Below are 6,000 nucleotides of genomic sequence, written 5' to 3'. Positions count from 1 at the left end.
TTGTGAGAGTCTGCTTTTCAAGTGAGAAACCCTGAGTTCAAACCCCAGTCTCTCCCACCCCCCCAGAAAAAAAGAATATTTTAAAGGATACAAATAAAAACAGGTGAAAATAAGAGAGTTATGGAAGTGTCCTGAGTGCAGGATGTTTTGTCTTCCCGTAGTTGGGTGCACCATCTTCTTGGTATGCAGATGAGTTCTTGTTCACTTTCCTATGATCCTCCACATGTTCAGTTGTCCAGAAGTTCACCAAATCCTATACTTTTAGGGATTTCATGGTGATTGAATACAAGTATGATTGAAGAATGGACAACCTTGTAGCAATGTGATTGGATAAAAGAGTATGACAGAATGCTTATAGACCGAGTGGGGAAATCCAGCAAGGCCTGTCTGTTCGGTTTCTTCTTGGCTTCTTTGTGCAACATTCCTTTCTCTGTGCAGCATTATTTACTCCTGGGTATGAGGGAGAGCATCTTCTGAAATGAGGCTCTTGAGATCTACTATCAAAGAAGGTATGTTAGAGAATTTCTTTATGGTCAGCTTCAAGACAGAAAGACAGGGGAAGATTAGATTCTATTACACACCTTGGGGAAGAGAAATTTTGGTTTCTATGGCCTGCTTTTGGGAGACACTTATGAATCATTTAAAAATTATAGCTGCTTTTTTCAAACCAAATGCTAGCTGAAAGTAATAACATTATACTCTCTCACTCTTCTTTTCTACTTTCTTCTGATACTTGCTTCCTTCTTTGTTTCCTTCCCTACTTTCTTCCTCCCTTTCTATCACCTCTTTTATTTTTTATTTTATTATTTTAAATTTCTTTTGGGTGGCACTTAGGTTTGAACTCAGGGCCTCACACTTACAAGGGAGGCACTTTACCACTTGAGCCACTCCACCAGCCCTTTTTAGTGTTGGTTATTTTCAAAATAGGGTCTCACAAACTATTTGTTCAGGCCTGGCTTTGAACCTCAATCCTCCTAATCTCTGCCTACCGAGTATTAGGATTACAGTGTGAGGCACTGGTGGTGCCGGGCTCCCCTTTTATTTTATAAATACTTATTTAATGCTTTTGTGGTCCAGCACAAAGTTGTACCACAAAAGTTGGGGAACTTGGGAGCTTGTAATAAAGCAGACATGGGTTCCTTTCCCTAAGGAGCCCACCAATTTATGTGAACAAACTGTGTTACTACAATAAAGATATGTATAAAGTACTGTGAGAACCCAGAGAAAGGTCCACAGAAGAGACAATATTTGAACTAAATCTTGGTGAATAGTTAGGAGTAATAGCTTAAAAAGATATTAAATATTTTCCTTTTCACATGTGAGAATTAAAAAGTTCAGAAAACATTTATTAAGCACATTAATCACAGGCACTTTATTAGGAAACAGGGCATTCAGAAAACAAATATAATTTGGCTCCTTTTCTTGAGGGGCATATTGAGTCCTACAGGAGCAGAAGTTTCTACAATATGTATTTTTAGTACATTGTAAGAAAACATGCTCTTACCTGAGTGGGGGTCAAGATAGTAAGGTTAGGTGGAAGCTGGGGATTAGGGAAATTTATTCAGGAGAGTTAACCTGTGCTAAATATTAGTGGATGACCCAACACAGGAAAAACAAAAACCTGTTACATGAAACTGAAACAGACTCTAATAGAGGGTGGAATCCTTCACATCAGCAGGGAAGTAATTGCTACATTTCTTACTAGAGGTGAGAGGGGAAGAGAGTATGCCCACTGGTAAGCTGAGGACTGGGATTGATGGGGTACAAAAAGAGAGGTCTCAGTTAGGGTAGAGGTTAGAGGAAGAACCTTGGAAGCCCTGAGGCAGAGGGATTGCCAACAGTCAGGCAGGAGTGGTAGAGAGGCAAGGCTAACCAGCTAAACAATATGACTGGAGTTTACAGACTGAACTGGTAGATTCAGGTGAGGGAATATTTTTAAGAACAAGTACTCCTAATATTCAATTTTAGGTAATCAGTGTTGCATTGACATAGACTTTATGCATTCCCCAGAACCTCCAGTAAATCAGCTCCATAAAAAATGCTTTCTAATAGAAATCAAGGGCAAGTAGCTGAATTTCACATTTGAGTTAGTGTGGAGCAGAAAGAGGCTGAACTGTAGAAGGTGATTTGAGATCCTCTTGGTACTATGGACTGGAGAGCAAAGTGACCATGAGAAGGGTAAGTCTTAGGAAACACAGAAATCCTGGGAAATACATGGCATGAGGGAGAGGTCAAATTATCATTAGTGTGGAATAAGAAATAGGGATATTAGAGGACAGAATATAAGATGTTTTAGTTAATAATACCTGAATGTGAACTAGTTTATTGATTTATTTTGTGTCCTGGGACGATTCAAGTACCAAAATCCAGGCATCTGGGAAAGGGAATATTTGTAGAGAGGAGTGGGCCGAGTGAGATGCTGGGAGGGGGAGGGAATAACAGAAGTATCAGCCACCTCTTTTACAGGAAGGATAGGACTCCATGGCCACTAATTACTCCTTGTGTCACATTGACATGTGCCAAGGAATTCAGTGTATCTAGCTATGGCCCCTGAAGGAAATTTGTCATTTCTACTTAAAAAATTATTTGTTTTCTATATTTATTTGCTTGTAATTTTTTGTGGTACTTGAGATTGAATCCAGGTCCTAGTACACGCTAAGGAAACATCTTAGCTTTTGAACCATGCCTCCAGCCATTTTTTGTTATTTATTTTTGAGATGGGGTCTCAAAAATCTTTGCCCAGACTGACCTTAAACTTGCGTTTCTCCTGCTTTTACCTTCCAGATAGGTGGAATTACAGTGTGCTGGGCACTTACTTGCTTTTAAGTATAAGGAAATCTGTGTGGCACATTGTCAGAGATTTTGATTCTTAAGGAACTGATTTAAGATATAAACGAGGTAATTAAGCTGTGTGTGTTCTTTTTCTTTTTTCCTGCATTATTGGGGTTTCATGCTTCATGCTTGCTCTACCACTTGAGCCATATGCCCCAGCCCTTTCTTGCTTTAGTTACTTTTCAGTAACTTTAGGCAGAGTCTTGTGCTTTTTGCTAGGGTTGGCTTTGAACCATAATTTTGCTGATGGCAAGCATGAACCACTACCTCCAGCCCTCCAGGCTAGTTCTTCAGCTTACATTGTGAAGGTCAAATAAAATTATATGGAATTTCTGAGCCCATTTCCTGAGCAACCTTGCCGATAAGGACTAGAATCCACTGGCAGTCACATAAGAATCTAATTATCACCAATAGGTTGCAGTTAATCCACATGGGCATTTTGCCAAGGAAGAGAAGGGGAAGCTAATTTCTATCCAAGTAATTTTCACTGAAGCCACTCTCTAATGCTGATATTACATCCTGGAATTCTAAAATCAAGATCCAGCATCCAGATCTATTCTTAATGATTCATGCTCCAAACATGCACCAACATGTGCCTTGTGTGTACTGGGAAGCTGGCTCCTAAGGACGTTTAGGAAGTTGGCTGAGATACTGAAATACAGTCCCTGGAGGTAAGGGTCATATAGCTCCAGTAGTCTAATCTTTGGAGTGAAATTAACACATCATGGTTTGAATGTTGCCTGTGGATTAGAGCCTATTCTTGCTTCATGATACTTGTTGATCTGAATCATAGCATAGGAGGTCAGGAAGAATGGCCTTGCTAGTACAGTCTATACAGAATTGGATTAAATATCTCTATTATCTTTCAAGTTCACAGAGCATTTTTGCATACTGGGTTTTTTGTGGCATGCTTTATGGAATTGATTTTCCTCCATTTGCAATTTACTATTCTTCAATTTGCTCTAATCTTGCTTTGGTATTTGATTAAAATGTTTATTTCCTTTATCTGGCTACTTTTGTATTCAAGACACAAAATACTTTACGTTTCAACAAATAACTAATAATATTTTGGTCTCAGATTGGTTTTAGCCTATGCCTTCTTTACTCTTACGTGAGATGGATGTTGCGTTAACGCCATTCTTATGGCCATTTTATCTCAATGTTTTGGCAGACAGATATTGTGGAAGTACAGAGATGTTTCACTTGTAGTGAAAGTGAGGTCTGCATATTAATCAAAATGCCTCATGTGCATGGAAGCAATGCTAGGAATCTCTCTGTATACCTATCTTTATCTCAAACTAGCAAAAATGCTATGTCTTTCTTATTATCTCTTGTTTTCTCTTCAGCAAAATCGAAAAAGAGGGGTGGAACGGATTCTGCCTGGAAATGGGTGTGGGGGGAATGGAGAGGTATCCAAACAATGTATACACATGTGAGTAAATGTAAAAATGATAAAATAAAAAAGTTGAAAAAAAATTTAAATAAAAAATGCCTTGTGTCTAAAGGTTCATACTACTTTGTTGGGTACTGGCACACCTATAAACACATTATTTCCTTTATCAGGTACTCATTGGTCAAATCATATGGATGAGTTCTAGGCACTTGAAAGGGTGCAGTTCTCCATTCTCAAGAGATTTCACTACATTAAAGGAGAAAAGGAAGCTAGCAAGAGAATATGGTATAAAGGATGGTAAATGAGTCACAAGAATTCATAGGACTATATGTTCTTGGCTGGGGTGACTTCATCCATCCCCACTCCACTCAGTCTACTGGCCAGATCCCATTGCACAGGACAGAACCGGCTCAACCGTGTCCTTGTCTTGGAGTGAATTAAGTATGGCTTTAAGTAAATAGCGGGTTTGAGCTGAGCACAAGGACTATAAAATTATCTCCTGTTTTAGCAAACCAGATGGTATATTTATATAAGCAGGAGAAAAAGTTACTTAGATTTCAGGAAGTTAAAAATACTTGTTAACAAGAGAAAGTTTGTTCAATAAGACAAATAATTTGTCATTTTGTAAAAAAAGAATGATAGACCAAATTGAAAAGAGGTAGGACTGACTATATTCGAGCCATAGAAACAGCACCGAAGTCAAATTTCCAACTGAAATAAACTATTGGTTCCCTGGCAAAGAGGAACCTTCTCCAGCTCTCATGTGAGGGCCTTTGCTACATTAGCAAATGCACGAGGCCCACATATTAATTAGGACTAGTTTGGATTAGGAAAGTTTAGAAATCCTGTTTCAATTAAATCAGCAGAAAGAGGAATTTGTTATAATGAAAATGAAATGTCTAATGGAACCCAGGGATAGACACGTAGGTGCTTTCCAGGAATAAGTAGGAGAGGCCCAAACATTCTTAAGTTACCTTGCCACCTTTCATCTCTGCTCACCTCTATATAACTATACTATTTTATTTTCCATTTCCTCTTTCTAGGCCTGTTGTCATTGGTTCTCTAATCTAAATAACAACAAACATTCCCCTGTTCTCTCCAGCATTTCCTAAGTTTTTCTTATTCCTGTTTCAGCTGCTGGAGAGAAATTGGCTTTTATTCTCAGCTCCTGTTTCATAAATTACAGGAAAAGGCTGAATTGATTCAGCTAGAGTCTGGTGCCCACCTATGTGTAAATGACTGTAGCCAGGAACAGTGACAGCATACTAAATGCAGTGTAGTGCTGCTAATGTTTACAATAGACTTTTGGGGTAGGAAGGGGAAGGTGCAACCATTTGTGGTGCCTGTGGATCTCTGTGGTGTAAATACTCTCACCGTGGCTGATTTCAAGCTAAGAAGGAGATATCACTGCTTGTGTAGTTGGAAGAGATGCTAACAATCAGTCTTCATCAGATAAAATTCAACAGCTTTGAAAATAGCTACTCCCATAGCAACCACAGGGATGAGGGAACATTTCTTATGCAAGCAGACCACTGTGCACAAACACATCAATGTGTCGAGCACAGCTCACATTATACAATAAATATTGTTATTTCCCCAGCATATGATACTTTCATACTCAAAGTTTTTAAAGTTAAGGTAGTAGTATAATAAATATATAGCATAATATTGCTTTAGTTCTCTGAATGGATATTAATGGAACTTAGAGATTTAATGCTAAATGTGAAAACTGCAAGTTTTCTGTTTCCTAGTGAATTAAGCTGATCATTACTAGT

General features: G+C 38.5%; 1 long non-coding RNA gene across 1 annotated transcript in view; it reads left to right on the top strand.

Moving 5' to 3' along the window:
• The first annotated feature begins 408 nt into the window (after positions 1–408).
• The window catches only part of LOC141424914 (uncharacterized), a 252,528-nt gene continuing 246,936 nt past the window's right edge, over positions 409–6,000 (top strand). Inside the window, exon 1 of the long non-coding RNA XR_012449862.1 lies at positions 409–509. This is a non-coding gene — a long non-coding RNA (uncharacterized lncRNA). The remainder of the gene's footprint in view (positions 510–6,000) is intronic.

This window comes from Castor canadensis, chromosome 7 (genome assembly GCF_047511655.1).
Source record: "Castor canadensis chromosome 7, mCasCan1.hap1v2, whole genome shotgun sequence".
NCBI classification, from domain to species: domain Eukaryota; kingdom Metazoa; phylum Chordata; class Mammalia; order Rodentia; family Castoridae; genus Castor; species Castor canadensis.
This window is presented reverse-complemented; position numbering and strand designations above follow the sequence as displayed.